Below are 17546 nucleotides of genomic sequence, written 5' to 3' on the forward strand. Positions count from 1 at the left end.
CATTCCATGATTTTGTGAATACAAAAGCTACTCTCAGGGGCGGAAGAGACTCACAGGGTCATCTTGTCATCAGCTGTAACCTGAAAACACATCACAGGGCTTTGGCAAGGGAAGGTGCTGAATAGTGAATTTAATATTTGTTCTACCTCAGTAGCAAATCTATTTTTCATAAAATCCTGATTATTTTTATTTCAGAGTGTACAAATAGGGAGACTAAGTGCATTATGAAAGCACAGACAAGGAACACATATTCCTCTAGAAGAGGTAGAATTGATAAAGCAACTAAAATACATTGCTAAAACATATAATTGAACAGCAACCATCACAAAATGATAATTCTTATCCAGACAAAGGGAAAAGCTATAATAGGAGTATGTTTATACACCCTTATTTGTTTGCTACGAAGTATTCTGAACAGCTTCTAGGGAGCTCTGCAGTTTATGGTTTTTCTTTTTAAATCTCAACTAAGTTATCAAGATCTACCAAATGTCCCCACCTTAACTCACACATGCACAAACAGGAATTTACATGCATCTCCACCACTCTGGCTTCTAATGTTTTTTTTCTTTTTCAGTATTCAGGGACTTACTAAAGCAAAATAAATGTTCAAAGAAAAGAGCAATAGTAAAAGTAAATTTACATTGATTTTGATGTTTTTTGAAAGTGTGAATTCAAAGACTACATACTTTGAGCTTTCAGTACTTCACAGTTAACATCAGGTAAGCTCCATTATGCAAGAACAGGTTGGGAAACCCTCTGCTCTGCAGACAGAAAATCTATTTGTCCTGAAACAATTTGTCACACACAGATTATAAAAACATAAAAAACTTCTAATCAGAGAACAAGTAGAATAGGCAAATCTATAACAATTGTTTCTAAACCTTCATTTCTATCTCTTTACCTGAGATTTTCTAACATTATCTTATCTAATTTAGATCCTATCCACTACAACCTCTGCTCTTTTCAAATCCTTTATCCCTCTCTGTGCAAATATGCCATTTTCCTGGCAACTGCAGAAAGAACCTTTCTGTCTACAAACCTCAGCATGGATCTCATGCAACAGCTAAATGCCAAGGCTTGTGGAAAAAAAAATTGGCTATCTTCTGCAAGAGAGAATAAACTAAAGCAAACTTCAATACCCTGGAGATTTAGTTCTCCAAATATGCCATATGTGTTTTTGAGAATATTCTATTTCAAAGATTTTCTGTAGTCTTGTTGTAAAATATCCAATTCTAGCTTTCTGAATATGTTCTAAATTAAAAAAAAAAAATTAATTTTATCTTTGTGGATTTTGGTGAGGATAATATTACCTCTGCTAAGCATGGAAACAGAATAACTGTACAGTGAATCAGACTACCCGTCTCAAAATACTAGAGCTCAGTGGATCATCTCTAACAGTTGTCAACAGCAAAGAAAATGCTAAAAAAACCCAGAATGGATAAATCAAGTTTCTTTGTTTCTGGAATTCAGTACTTTGGGGAGCTCCTAAGCCAGAAGCTTTATCAGAACATTGTCCTAATAATCAGCAGTGGAGGTGGTTTTGTCACTTCTCTCCTTGTAACTTGTTTTACTACAGACTTGCATAAGGATGTTTAGAAATCCTTTAAAATTTTATTTAAGATGTCATAATTAAAAAAAATATTAATTTGTTCCTTTTATTATTATTAGTCAAATTTGATCATCAAACAGGTTCTAGACAGCCCACCCTAAGTTAAAAGGACAACCTGCCTTTCTACTGGAAAACAAGGATTTGTTTGCACAACTATCAGAACCACTTCATGGTTTCCTCCTCACACTACTTCTGGAAGCACATGTGACACTGCTAATTACTGCTTAAGTCACACCACACTTCCACCACAGGAGGAAGTGAAATGCTTCTAAGGAGGGGATGGTGCTACTAGCACATGAAATCTACAATACTTAAATTACTGTAAGTAACGGACTGAATGTTTGAACTAATGCAGGACTTAATGGGTCCAGAACTGGTTTGTGCATGGCCAAACATAGTGTCTGTGATGTACTTCCAGGATGGGTTCCCCTGTGCTATTTGGCTTGGGACAAAAATCCTTTCAACCAAACTTTTTTGCTGGTAGTTATGTCTTGAGAAGAACTTCCTAGTGATTGTATCATGCATCTCAGTTGCATACAAGGCCCCATTTCTGATCTGGTCCACATCTTTAGTTATGGATTAATGAAAAGTAACAAAAAAACACATGCAAGTGGCCATAATAGTTAGGGTGCTTTAGAAGCACATGCTTAATAGTTTAGCACAAGCATTGCAAAATACAAATATTATTAACCTTCACCTAGGAAAATATTGTCTATGTTGCTAAAATTTTGTTAATGAAAAATATAGGAAAAGCTAGTCAGGAATACATCTTGTATGAACTCTAATTGCCCTAATACATTTTTTTTAATGACTCACAGAAGAATCTGCAAGCAGACATTCCAGATACACTATCAATCTGTAATCTTCGCTGAATGGTCATGCTCTCTTACTTTACTCCTTGCTTTAACTGACTTGTTTATTTTTAAAGTTTTTTTTTTTTTCCTTAAAAACATTAAGGAATTTTCCTTACCTTTTCGGGGTCTACACAAATTCTATTTGGCAAGAATTAAGCTGACTAATTTTTATTTACAGGCTAATAAGATTCATGTTCTGATGCCTTTCTGGCAATAATAATAGTTCTGGCAAAGCTTCTGAGGCTGTTTTGCTCTTTTTCATTATTCATGTATGATAGGCTTTTAGTAATATATTATTATGCAGATTAATAAACACGCAAGTCTATATATATTTAAATATATATATTCACTGAATGATTTCACTCCATATTAGTTTCAGAGAGAATCTTCTTTTTGGCAGACAAGAAGAGATAAGCACAGACCACTTCCACATTTTAAGATGATTTAAAGCTTACTTCAGAGACACTAAACCATTCTTTCAGGATAAATTTAACATGCAAACCTATCCTTTCACAAGCAACATTACCTCTGAATTGCAGAAACATTTCTGAGTCCAAAGCTCTGAGACACAGACTAAATTTCACATATATTTTTTCAGCAAAAGGGCGGGTAAAAAAGAAATAGCTACACATGAAAAATTTGCTTTGAAATATAGTTATTATAAACTAAAACAAACAAACAAAAAAAAAAACCAGGTTGATCTTGGAGGTTCATTTTACATTTCCTAAGCCAACTTGTCTCTCCTTATTATTGCCACATTTTTTACAGCCACTTAATAACTGAGTTCTTCAGTCTGGAAAATGCAAGGCCAATGACAAAAGCACCATAAATAAACATTGAAATGAGCATAAACAAGTAAATGCTGCAGATCTTCATACTGACATACTGACAACTGACAAGGTTGTTATTTAGTACTTGTAAACTTTCTGTACTACCAAAGAAATGACCAAATTTGTAAAGCATCAACTGAAAATCATCCAAGCAGTCTTAGATTAGATTCATACTGGGACACGGGGGACAATGTGATTACTTTGAATTCTGGTTTGTAGGAAATAAGTACAAATTTAGCCTAAAATCTTAAGTTGCTCTACAATCTCTAGGCTACAACACATGTTCACTTTTAACCGTTAGTGAAGATGAATGAGTCATAATGCTGAGATTTTTTTACCCAAACTTTTCAAGTTAAATAGGAAGTTTCATTTTGTTCAAAATATCTCCATAGTATCTTAATGCAGTCTAAGTCAAAGTAGCAAGGAAAAGCAGAGAAATCAACTGTAATCTTTGGAAAATATTTCACTTTAGGGTCCAGACTTCCATCATGAATGCTAGAAAACTGGAAATGGTATCAGAGATTTTAACAGTTTTCAAGTAGTTATATTCCTCACAAAATTTTCACACATACAATCATTTTCTACAGTCTGAAAATACGGGAAGTTGCATTGCACTCCTATGTCATATTGTAATTATCTTGAAAGTGATAATTTTTTAAAAAAATACGAATCTAATAAATTTCCAAAAGTTCTCAGCTGAAAAATGTGGTGTCCCAGTACTTGTGGATCAAGACAAAAATATGTAAACTTGTGCAGCCCTATCATTCAACAAGCAAAAACTGTTTTTATAAAAGCACATTTTCTCCAGTGATATCATTCTAAAGAGCTATAAACAGATGGAAATGGAAGCCAATCCAGAAATATATTTCTTCTTCCTACTAGTGTGTTTTGAAAGCTTAAGTATATTAAATGTTGATTTTTATTGTACAGACTGACTCACAGAAATGGCATTTGAGATTTTTAGAAGATTATTCTTCTTTACAATTATTATTCTTTGCCTCAAGATACACTTGTCAGAAAAAATACACCCAACATTTCCATTCTCAGTTTTCCAGACAGACTCAATGTCTACTGATTCCAGGATCACTTTACAAATAGATTTGAATATTTTTTAAATCTAAACTGGTACCCAAATACAAACAATCTGATAAATATATGTGTGCTCAGCATATGCTTGAAAGGCAACTGGGCTTTTATTATTTCTGCTTTACTATCTTCTTAATAACAAGAACAAATATAATAGTCTGATGAAACTCTCACAGAAGTAAGTTGAAGATTTTCTATCTAATTAAATAGGAACAAAGGAAAGCCTCAAATAAAAACACAGACTGGTGCTGTAAGTATCTATTCAAAATAGTATAACAGAGGTTATAGAGGGAGTTGAGCTCCATGTATGCTCTGATTTCCTACATGTTTTACTCCAGCAAGAAAAATGAATTGCAGACTTCGCTTTACTGCCACTCACACTCACATAGCCTGATGTTGAGTAAAGTTGATGATCTTCCCCCTTCATTTACTCCTTACAAAAGGGTCAATGTATTACTTAGATATCCTCTGCTTTCCTGAGCCTACAGTTCTCCAGCCCAAAGAAAATATGAGGTAGCCATGAAATGAAGCGCAATCTACTGCTTTTCTATAGGAAAACAATATTCCTGGCATCCTAAATTTATAATGGGAATATTAGAGCTTTGTAAAGCCTCTAGATCACCACAGGTTTGTGTGCCATACAAACTGCAATACATAGGCTTTGCTCAAAAGAATGGTTTGTTTTTTTTTCTTTTCAGTAAAACTTTCTTGACAAGTCTCAGGTCACCTGTTGAATTAATTTCCAGTTCCTGAAGAGAAAAACAGTTCTTTAGAACTGAGATCATGACCCTCAGTGGTGGCCTCCTTCAGCCAACGAAAACAACATGCAGCTGCCTGTTTAATAGCAGTTAGAGAAGCTGAATTGCAGACCTGTTGCCCTGAGCTCTTTAGATGAAAACTGTCAGGCTAGCATTTGTGTGTCTCCTTATACAGTACTCGCTTTTCTTGTGGGGTGCTGCCTACCTTGCTTTTGGCAAAAGCTACTTTCTGTACCTGTCTGCATAGAAGAAAGCATTCAGGAATTATCAGTTGACAGAAAGCCCTGGAACTATGGACCACCATACTTAAAAAAAAAAAAAAAAAAAAAAAAATCTTCATTTTTATGCTATTAGTCTTGCAAATTAAAAAAAGAAGTTTTAAATATCACATGCCATTAAACAGATGAAAAGCACTGCACTTTTCCTTCTCTAGGGACTGCACCTCCTGTCCAGTGGGCTTCAGGACTGCACAATAGAAATACATACATATATATACATACATATAAATCTTGCCAGGTGTTTGCTTCCAAACTCTCAAAGTTTTACAACACAGCAGCACAATTTCAGCACTTAAAAAATGCTTTTCAGTGAAAAATATCACACGTGTATATATTTTCACGTGAAATTTACTCATTATTTCTTTAGAGAATGAGAAAAATCTTTCTGATGCAGGACCTATACACTACAACCAAAACTATGCAGTAGCAGTTAACCTTTTTGGACCAAATTTCAGTAAACATCACAAAGAATTATTTTCTCCCTGTGACATCCTCCAAAATGAGCTCCTTAACTTCAAATATTTTCTACAGAGCAAAAATCTTACACAACAAGGAAAGTATTCAGAACTCTTAAAAGTAGCTGCACGACAAAGTGAAATTGCATTCAAAAATACATCTCTCAACAGTGCTCTTTTTTTTCTTTTTTATCTTTTTATCTTTTTTTTTTTTTTTTTTAATGTAGCAAAATAAAATGAACAGATGTTTACACACTTCAGCCAAAACTGAGGTAATCCGTTATGGTCAGAGCTAGCAAATGCTGAAAAGTATCATGATAAAACAGATAATTCAAACACAGAAAATGGACACAGGAAAACCTAAAACTACAAAAAGACTATAGGACAATCAGGCTGATACTTGGCATATCCAATTTGTGCACGCCTATAAATTATACTAGCAAAGTAATTTTCACTTGGCATGATAAAAATGGACAGCAATTGCTCCTGCACTGCACTGCTCACTGCTGCTACCTCTCTAGGTAGACCTCCAGACTGTTGTCCACACATAGTCTGTAAGCGAAGTGCCACCCTCAGTTACACAAATCCAAACCTACAGTGAGCGTAGCAGTAGTTGGCATCAGTATTTGGCCTCTCATATTAAAATGAGCTACTAGTGTGATGACAGATCTATAAAGGATGGTATTTGCTCTGTGACACCTAATTTGTAACAACTTTCATGCTGCAACCTTATTTCTTTGAAAATGACTTAGTATTTCCTACTTGGTCTATTTTAGATGAGCATGCCTGGTGTACAAACAAAAAGTATCTTGGAGGAACCCAATAACTGTGCCACCAACCAATTCAGAATTAAGTGGATACTTTGTTTCATGCGTGTTCTGGTCTCTCATCATTCCCAGTAAGAAAAGATCCTGCAATAACCAATTAGGGCTGCAAAATGCAGCTCTTTCTTTTCTTTATTACTGCTCATACTGCAAGGAATGTGAGGAAATTTTTGTCTTACTGCAGATGAGGTAAAAGCAATTCTGTGCACATCTTTAAATAATGTTGATATACAAAATGCCTCCTCATTTTGACATATTCTGCCTAGCAGCTGCTAATTGGAATTTAGTTATATATTATGCTTTTGGTATATAACAATACATACATGCCCATACATAACGTTTCCAATATTAGTCAAAGCAAAAAGGATTAAAATCATAGTTTCGCAACTTAATTCAGCTGAAGAGATTAAACTTATCAAGTACAAAACTTCTGTAGAAAGATAGCATATATACATCTGTATCTTTTAAATCTGTTAGTAAAGGAGAAAAGTATACTATATTTTGAAACTTAATTCAGTTAAGATACTGGAGAAAATTCACCAGCAGTGACAGCTCAAAGTATAAATTAATTTCCCTAGAAGCAAATTTTAGAAATACTCTGGAGTTACACTTAATAATTATCAGTGAATCTTTCCTCCTATTTTGTGAAAGCCACCCATGGGAGATTTTTTCTCAATTAAAAAAAAAAAATAGTTGCTACAATTTAAATGAGACTATAACACAGGATGACAAAATTCATCTCACATTTCATCCCACATTTACAGATTTTTGTATATATTGTAGTTCATAAACACGGTACATGAAACAAACAAAAAACTAACAAAGAATAAAAAGGCAATAGAAACACAAACAAAAGCAAATCTCTCAGACAGGAGGTCAAACTTGTTTGCGGAGATTTATGGACTAAGCGGTACTGATTTGAATTTAACATGTTACTGAGTTTGAGTTTATTACTGCTCAGATGTAGACGTTGACAGAGTCCTAATCTGCAGAGTGAGCACTCTTAATCCCAACTGCCTCTCAAAACTTCCACGAGTTTTATTTCTGATTAATGGGGACTGAATTTTGAGAAGAAATTCTCCTACAAATGCCAGCTGAAACACCTTGTTTATGATATCCTTTACACAAAATACGTAATATTTTCACATGAATAGAAAATGTAGAGGAAAAAAAGAAACGTCAAAGGGTAGTTTAAAAACAGATCAAAGCCAAATTGTTTCTTTTTTTTCTTTTTTTTAATGTTTGTGGTCATGATTTTGTGTTTTTGGCTAACATTGATTGGTTTTACATGAGAAGATTCATTTGATAAGGGCAATCTGGTTATTTAGAGCAGGGTCATTATTTCAACATTACTACTTTTGTATATAAATAGAATAAGGGAAGATTTATGCAGGACATCTCAAAGGTCCATTTGAAAATAAAAAAAACATAAAAGCTCAATTTTTTTTTCTAAATGATAACATATGAATGTCTGTAGAATATAAATGAAGTCTGGCTGCTTGGTACAAGCTGATTCTAGGCACCGTTATCCAGGAAATGACTTTCTTGTGCTAAGTTTGCAGTGGAAGGTTGAAAACAACATTTTATGTAGCAGCAGCTCAGCTAGCCTCTAAATTTTATTTATTATAAGATAACTGGAGGTCAGGAAGTTACAGATATCTAGATAGACTTTGTGCAGGAAGAGATCTAAGGTGAACTACGGTCTAAAATGTACAGAGATGCACATAACTTGAATATTTGACTCAGACTTACATCACTACACAGGTATTCAAAGTGAGTGCTAATGAACAATTTCCTTTACAAAAAAATAAAAAATAAGAAATAAAATAAAAAAATAAAAGGAGGCATCAGGCAAAGCAGGAAGCCAGTATTACAGCGTGTTTTCTCAATCTGAATCAATAAACCAAAAATTGGATTACGAAGTGTATGATCCAGACATGGATATGGAGTTATAAACTCTTTCACTGTTAAGTCATGAGTTCAACTATGTTTCTTTCAAGCTGTGGAAAAACTAGTGCTATCCAGTTTCCTTTTGGTGACCTACATGAAACAAGTGTACAGTCTCAACCAGGAGGATGCTGCCCCTGTCAGTAGATAATGTCAGCAATGAATCCAAGCATGGGATGAAAATGCAGTCTGAACTGAGGTGACTAGTTCAACAGGATGCCTGAGTATCAACATCCTGGGAGATGGGCTGCGTATTTTCATCTGTAGATTATTGGAATTGTCAGTAATTAGCACTCTATCACCTTTTTCCAGTGTCACAAAAGTATGCTTTATTATAAATATACCAAGTACACAGTATTTTTCAATAGCAACCAACAAATGGGTATACAAAGTAGTATTAGCAGATCAGCTTATATGGAGAGAACACAGGGCTTTCTTTTGGAGAAGTATTTTCCATAAAGGTGTTTATCAGCTTATCAGCATGATGAAAAAAAGTCCTTTCATGTTTTGTCCACTCAACAACACAAAGTATTACAGAGAGAGAGAAGGAGAGAGAGAGAGAAAAGGTACTTGCATTTGCAGAAACATTCTTTAAAATTCAATGGGTTCTGTTTCAACACTGCTGTCTCCTATAATGGTTTAGAAAATGGAATCAAAACTGAGATTACTGCTATGTTTTGTTTAGGATTTGTTACTCTCAGGTGTTTTCAGACAAGGTAGGTGTGAGTTGAATATATTACACAAGAAACAATCTTTAAGATGTCAGAGGCAGAGAAAACTAACTACTGATCTTTGCTGCTCCTGTTAGCATAGGCAGACAACAAAGAAGCTAGTGGCAGAAGGCGTGATTTTGGAAATGGCAGAGGCAGGAGCTAGTTACAGACTTTAGCAACAATTCTTACTATCGTACTGATTTTCACCTCCCTTTTATCTGTATCAAGACATATGCCTAGTTCTCATGTTGCCACTGTTTCTATCACCTTTCTTTCCTATCTCATATTTCAGACTCTTTATTTGCTATGCATTTGCAGATGACATTTTTTACTCCACTGGATATAATTTTACTTGTTTGTATGTTTGGGCAAAATTCTAAGTTGGTCGCAGAACAAAACAAGGAGAGTTAATTATTATCTGTAGTAAATGACCTAAGTAATGCCTCAGTCCTGAAAAACTCAGATAAAATGTCTAGCCATCATTTTAATTAACTCCAATGCAATCATTCATACTTGTGAGGCTGAACTCAGACTTGCACTTGTGACAGATGCAGTAGTGCTTGTGTCTAGCAGCAACACAGAACCAGAATCTCAAGCTCCCAAACAAAAAGGTAAATAGACATCCATAAAACACTGAATAAGAGATCACAGTAAAGAGGCTTCAGACTGGTTTTGTAGAAGTAGGCATAGATGTAACTTGCTTGAATCTGACATTTGTAAATTCAGAAATTAACCTTTACAATACAAAAGTTCATTTCCCCACATTTTCCAAACTGCTAATACACTAAAAAATTAGGCTGAAGCATACTAAAAAGACTACAAAAACTGGTCCATCATGTACAATAAAATCTGCATACACTGTAGATATGCAGGTCTTCTTGTAGTCCCCTCTCATAAATCCATACCTCCCTATATTGTTCCAGACCTATTTGATTCATTTCTATCTGTATCCTGCTACATTGTATGCCATGTGTGTGTATTAAACACACACATACATAAAAATTTAGATATTTTTTTTTTATTTATACAGAGAAATTCCGCCCAAGCCAGCATCCTGTAGACTTTAAATCAATTTATTTTAACCTAAGCTTCATCTGTAATGGTTTTCTTGGCTGCAGTCATCAAGGAAATGTCTTGGCAGGTGGGAAAGAATGAAAACATATAACATTTGTTTCTAATGGTTCCTATGCACCATGTAGTTTTAACTTTCCAAAGCAGAAATGCCTGCAAAACCCATGAAATATGTCTGGGCTTGGAACTGACCTCTGATGTAAATTTAGATTTGCACAGCTGAGAACTCTCTAAAAAAGGAACATAAAGATGTCAGAAACTCCTTAAAATATCTTAAAAATCATTGAAGTAAAGTTACTAAGTGAACTTTTCTATCTAAAAACAAAGCTGAAGTGGATTTTTTTCTATATTTTTAAACTTTTCCTTACATTCTCAAAACACAACAACTTCCTGATTTTTCCTACATTCTGTGGGAGCTTAAAATGAGTAATCCTGAAGCTACATTACATATTCCATTTCTGTACATTAAGTAACATGATTACATAGAGTTTACATTTAGGAGAAAATTCGTTTCAGTCCTGAACTGATAGAATACAACGCAGATGAGTAAAATATATGCTGCCATGCTCAAAATAAGTTTTTCAGGAGACATACCTTGATAGCATTCAATGGAATGTAATCGTGCCTGCAGTCAGGTTCTTTCTTCTTCAGCTACCTCACGAATGGGGCACATTCAACATCTACCCTTGCATCAAACATTTTCACCTCTCTGTGAAGACATCAGGGCAGTACCGCACCTGAGTACAAAATTATATTTATTCAAGTCAATTCATATTGAACATAATATGTTCCATATTCCACTGCCTCCTCTATAATATTAAGCAGAGAATAAAAACAAACAAACAAAAAAAGAGAAAAAGCCCACAGTTAGAAACTATTACAACTTAAATATTTGTACGTGAAATTAAAAAACAGAAGCTTGAATTTGAAGTGAGTCTGATTGTTACACTTTGACCTGAAGAAAAGTTTCAAGCTGTCTAAAGTGGTTGACCCACTTCAGTTTTAGGGAAAATATTTTTCTAACATGAATTGCTTAGACTACAAACTTCTAGGAACCTCCCTGTATTGTTTGGCTTCTACTCCCAGTTGCCAGACTCAGTGCCTTACTAATTGCCTGGGGGTACAGTGCCTTGCTTACAGAAACAGATTATTTTCTTGATGAAATAGCAGGATTTACACCTGCAGAGACTTGGCTTTGGAAGTCTGGCAAAAAATCAGGTGGGCAGCTGGGGAGCCTAGCTGCTCAGCAACCTACTGGACTGGCCTCTGGAAAGCTATGAAGCCTGTCAAGTTGCACATCAGCTTGCTGACACATTAGCTGGCAAGATGGCTTGCCAAAAAAAAAAAAAAAAGAATTCAGGAGAGGGTAGTCAGTGTATGTATGTTCTAACCTTCCTTCTGTCAGCATCCCAGATGAAATCAACACACACTAATAGAAAATTTCAGTTCTGAGGCATCAGCACTGAATAATGAACAAAGTATATTAGGAGAAAATGTTACCCACAACATTCCTTCACCTCTCAACGCTCAGAAAAAGAATCAGTTAAAGGTTAAGATGATGTTTCTTGCAGATATTGTGCTGTAAAAAGCAAATGAAAGCAGATCGAGAAGAAACCCTCAGCAGTACTCTCAAGCTGCATGTAATATAACGTCTGCACCATCTTGGTCAAGACTGCTCTGGGGCACATTCTTTGAAAGGCCATGTCTGTAATTTACATTTGTTCACACACCTCATAAAACTGCAGAGCTGAGTTACTTACAGTGTTAACCACTTATTCTTTCAACCGCTAAAACAATAAGAAGACAGTTTGATTTTAATTTATGAACTGAAAGAAGGTTGGTGGTCATGGTTTTGCCCTGTGCGGGAGTCACTGAAGAGCACAAGTAGCTCCTTGTCTGGTACAGAACGGCTCTGCTACAAAATTCTGCTGATGGACAGATGAACTAGAACAGACATCAAGCTTTGCTTGCTGTAGAAGTGGTACTTTTCAGAGCCATCAGCAGCTTTCCATCATAGGGCTGGATTATGGCAAACAAATGTGCATATGACCACATGAGAAAAAAGGTTCATCTAATCTATTACTTCAATAGGTTTGCACCTGGCCCAGATTGATTTTTTTTTTTTTTTTTTTTGCCAAGATCATCTGCCTGCTGTAGCTGGCAGTAGAAGAGAAACTGCTCATGTTTTCAGAGTTTTCCGGTTGGCTGCTTCTCTCATTTTAGACTGGCATAACATATTCTCACTTGAAGAAGCACCTACTGAACGTGGAATTTTCTATCACATTTCTTACATTAACATTGCTAAGTCAAACCTCTCCCAAAATTAAAACTTGAAATTAAATAATGCATAGAAAAAATAGACAAAAAACAATTGAATACATATACTATGATTCAGTTTTATTTTCTTAAATGTTCGTAATAGGCTAGAATTTGAAAGTCCTCTGTATAGTACTTCATAAAGTCTTTTTATCTTAAAAATCATTTGATCTTAAACTGTAAATATGATTGCCAAATCATCAAACAAAACAAAAAAAAACCAACATACATCAATAGATAGGACTAAACATAATCAAAGTAGAGCAGCTTTTCCAAGACCCCATTCCTTATAGGTCAACAAGAAATATAAACCAAGATTATGTGCTGCAATCACATCCAGAAATCAAATTCATCATTAACTATTCTAGTCACAGAAGCATCATAAAGCACTGTCTAACCACCCCTAACACTCCAAAACTACAGTTTTTTATGTACTAAAATAACATGCCTCTTATTCTAGTACATTAAATAAGAAAACCAAAATGCAAGTGAAATACCTTGTGATCCATCAGAATTTGAGAAGGCTTTTGGAATAAAACAGATTTTGGCCATGTTGACATCTATATTTACTATAATCAGGCTAAAGAAAAATGTGTGTCATAGCATCACCATCTTTCCGTAAGAGTACTGCCAGTGGTTAGCGGCTTTGTAAGTGCAGAAGACATATAAACAAAAACTGTTTTTTTTTTCCTGTGTGTTGTGTTTGAGCAATGATGGAATAAGAATTCAAAGGAATAACGACAATGGAAAATAACTGTTATTCAGCAGTTACTCGTTATGATTCATACTTCTGAATGAAGGAACAACAGCAAGGTAATTTTCAGGACAATATTTTTAAGTTTAAACCAAACAGATGTAAAAGTGAGAGTGAAAAGACAGATATTTTGGAAGATTCTAGAATTTAGAAGTCTTACAAAGCACAACCATTTTCATACTTTGCCATCTCCATAGACTTTACTCCATCTCCATAGACCTTACTCTAGCATAGCTTTTTATTATAAATCTAGAGTGGAAAAATGCTGGATATTTCTATTCCTCAGTTACACCAGTCACTGACAGTAGGGTGTTATTCAACACAGCCCTTTGCTGATTCATTTTTTTCCCCCCATGGAACATTTAAACTTCTTGAAATAACAAGAAGGAAAACAAATATTATGAAGATTTACTATTAAAGAAACAAAATATACTTGAATAATTGGAAGTCAAGACTTTCAACAACTTTTGAAATCTCTGAAAAGTTTTCCTCCTGAAAACATAATCAAATCTTAACAGTGAAGATAAGACACAGTCATGAGAGCCAGTTTCTATTTCTCCTCCTGATACGTCTGTTAGGAACTCATAGGCAATCATGTTACCTTTCTATACTTCAATCTACTTTTACACAGAACAGGAAAACTATTGTAATGCAATTTCATAAGGTCATACCTTCTATTATTTTAAAAACTCAACCTGTCCAGCAACCAGTTCATCATCTCTTGGCTTTTTTTCACCGCCTCAAGCAATGGACATGGTGCAGTGTAGTTTGTTGTGTGAATTTTAGATCTCAGATCTGAAAGATCTGTTACAGAGCAGAATAATTTTGATCTCCGGAGAGGAAAGAAATATTCACCATAACATCAACAAAAAAAAAAAAAAAAAAAAAAAAAAAAACACTGGTATTTAATGGCATAATATTTTAGGTTGGATTCCTTAGCATATCCTTTTCCTTCTGTTCACTCTCCTAAAATTATCTGCTTGTTTGAGATTTATGAGTCAAATCCTCCTATAGTTCAATAAAGGAAACAGGAAATAATCCCAAACTTACTAATAGTACCTAAATACCTCTATTTCTGAAATACATTTCCTTTTCTATCATGTAATAATGACAGAATTTATGAAGAGTTTAAAAAAAAAAAGTCTAGTTGCATATGTATTATTGACTTGACCTCAGTAATTTAATTTTAAAGCCATCACGTGTAAGTTATCATACATAACTATTTTCATTCTCAGGCATTATCATTAAGTACAGAGTACAATAAAAGCTACCATAATTCCCAAATTGTAAGACATTTCAAAGCTAGAAAACACTGAATTTACAGACCACTTTTTAAAAATATATATTATTTTTCAAGCTCACCACTAGCTTTTAGGTATTGTAAAGAATTATATTTCATCATTCCATAAATCCAGGGAGATTCTAGCAGTTATCTTCTGTTTTAGTGCCCAAGTGACAACCAAACTACCTATAGTACACTGGCCCTTTCAGATCATAAGCCAGATAGAAGAACAGTCTATCTCACAACTACACTGCCAAGTCTCTTGCTAAAAGGCATCAAATGTAGACTTCATATAGCAAAGTACAGTTCATCTGCTGATGGTCATTCCTGAGTGGCTTTGATATTTGAAAAGAGTAGGCAGGCAGCCTTTTGGATTCCTTTAAAAGTCTCTGCTTAGATTTGACAAGAAACATGAAGCAAAAAATTGTCTTAAAATCTGCTGGGCCTTTAAATAGTACAGAATAACAGGCTGCTTGTCTGCACTGTTGATAAAGACTGAATAGACTCACTATGTCTCCCTGGCTATTAAAAACGAAGGCTATATGGTTTCAAGCATATCCTTATTAGGCAAGGAGCCTTTGAATAAATGTATCTGCAGCACTGTGACAATGAAGCAATAAGTAATTCCCTTTATTTTAATTCCTCAAAGTTACTTTTTCTGTTCTAATATATTTATAATAAAAATAAGAACAAGTTTTCAGCATTTACATTTTCCCTGACATGTCAGTGTTGGTAAGAATGTGTCAGAAACACCCATTTAGAGCTGAGCTATCATCATCTTCATATACGAAAGCAGTAGTTGGGGTTAGAGGTAGACCGTTTATTTTGTGAGTAATTCATTTCATAGTAAACTAGCTCTATTCACTAGTCCATGAACATCACATACATTTACACTCCCATCTTGAGCTGCAGTACATCAATCTGACACCTTTCCTCAAGGGGAACAGTCTATATGCAGTCAAAATGGCTTTTCAGATGAAAAATAAGTGCAATAGCCTTTTATCTCAGGAGACTTGTGTTCAAACCCTTGATTAGGTCACAAGTTAAAATTAGTTTGGTGCTCTTGTCCTACCTCGCATTTGTGCACTTCACACAACTGCTCCTCATTCAGGTGTTGTTTGATGAGATTCAAAGTCCCTGGTCAGAGTGAGGCCCAAGGCTTTAGAGGTGGAGGATGCTGTCATTCAGGGGTTCATGTGTATTCACATGAATTTTGAGGAAAAACAATGCAAAAGGAAGAAAAAAGAGAGGAAAGAACTCAAGGTTCTAGCACTGTTTTCTATTTCAATATTAAAAGTCTCTTCCTTTCTACTATTCCCTCTTCCCCATACAATTTCTGAAGTGACAACAAATATGAGATTTAGCTCCCTTTTAGATTTTACAGATACTGAAGGGTCTTCTTGTGCGTATCGTTTAGTTACAGACCATAGATAGCATTTGCATTGTGTACCTGTCGACTCAAAAACAAAGGGAATGGACAAAGTAACACTTGTGATCATGATTAAAGAGCCATCTGTTTTCAGATCTATATGCTGAATGTCTTGACTTTCAGAACTAGCTAACACAGAATTGCCACCTCTCAGGAGCAAACAAACAAACAAAAAAAAATAGTGGGTAGTAGGATGACAGTCATGCCATGGAAACACAGGCTTGGAATATTCACCTCTGGCTCACCCTGGTTTTCAGCTTTAAAGATACTCAGTTAGGGAGAAGCACAAACAGTCTAGCATCTTATTATTCCCACTCTGAGCTGTCAATCCACACTAACAATGAAAGACTTCCCATACTTTGTAGAATGTAGCAGTAAATCAGTGCCATCTGCACAGAACACAGCAGCACCATCTGCGTTATAAAGGTTTTGCTAGAGTACATTATCGCATTATGCCAAATCAATAGCAGGAAATCGTCAGAAACTCAGCTGTACACCCAAGTGAACAGCAATTTTTAGTATATCCCACTTTCTGCTGTACTGAAATTATCTTGATGTACATATGGATATATATGTAAGTTGGCAATCAATTATGAATGAAGTGTGTTTTACACTCAAATCTAGGTAAGATGCTTATCTTAACAATATCTCCAAAGCAAATAATTTGTCTGGAATATAAACTGTAAAGTACGCATTCAAAACAATATTCCTTTAAGACAAAGTAGTGTGCTATCCCCACATTGCAGATGGGAAATTGAAATGTAAGATAAAATGACTTGTCCAGATCTGGAAAATAACAATTGAGGCAAACCACAAACTTAAACCAACTAAATCCTAAAGACTAGCCTTTCTGGTTGTTTTGAACTAAACTTCTACTAGACATCATTACATATCATTTTCTTAAATATTACAAGCAAAACATTAAAAAACATAGGCATCAATTATTAAAAACTTTAAATCAAAATCATGATAGAGAAATAGATAAATCTGTAAAATCAGTAAAATCTGACAGCTAACATGGAGAAAAAGAATTTCCAAATAAATAATCTTTGCAAATCTTTATGCTTTTCTTCACATGGGACATGATTTGGGGAAAAATGATTTTAAAAAGAGAATTCATAAATATGATTTTTTCCCCAAACTTCCTTTCTTCCACTAATGGGCTATAATATATTTCACTTAAACTCCATTCTTACTGTTTATTATGAGCTATTGCTGTGTGGATTTATTTTTTAATTTGGTATGGTATATGATATATACAAGTATTTGAGAAATTCCATTCCATTCACCATTTGAATCTTTATTTTCTGAAAGATATAATTCCTATCAATCATATATGA

General features: G+C 34.6%; 1 long non-coding RNA gene across 8 annotated transcripts in view; it reads right to left on the minus strand.

Moving 5' to 3' along the window:
* The window catches only part of LOC101750098, a 485027-nt gene that overhangs the window by 279450 nt on the left and 188031 nt on the right, over positions 1 to 17546 (minus strand). For 4 of the 8 annotated variants that reach the window (XR_006939548.1, XR_006939549.1, XR_006939547.1 and 1 more), the window contains one exon: positions 11020 to 11162. The exons of 2 other annotated variants lie outside the window; for them this stretch is intronic. This is a non-coding gene — a long non-coding RNA (uncharacterized LOC101750098). Of the gene's footprint in view, positions 1 to 11019; positions 11163 to 15849; positions 15955 to 17546 lie in introns of all 8 variants that reach the window. 2 more of the 8 variants (XR_005860763.2, XR_006939551.1) reach the window with 1 other exon arrangement.

This window comes from Gallus gallus, chromosome 6, assembly GCF_016699485.2.
Source record: "Gallus gallus isolate bGalGal1 chromosome 6, bGalGal1.mat.broiler.GRCg7b, whole genome shotgun sequence".
Taxonomy (NCBI): domain Eukaryota; kingdom Metazoa; phylum Chordata; class Aves; order Galliformes; family Phasianidae; genus Gallus; species Gallus gallus.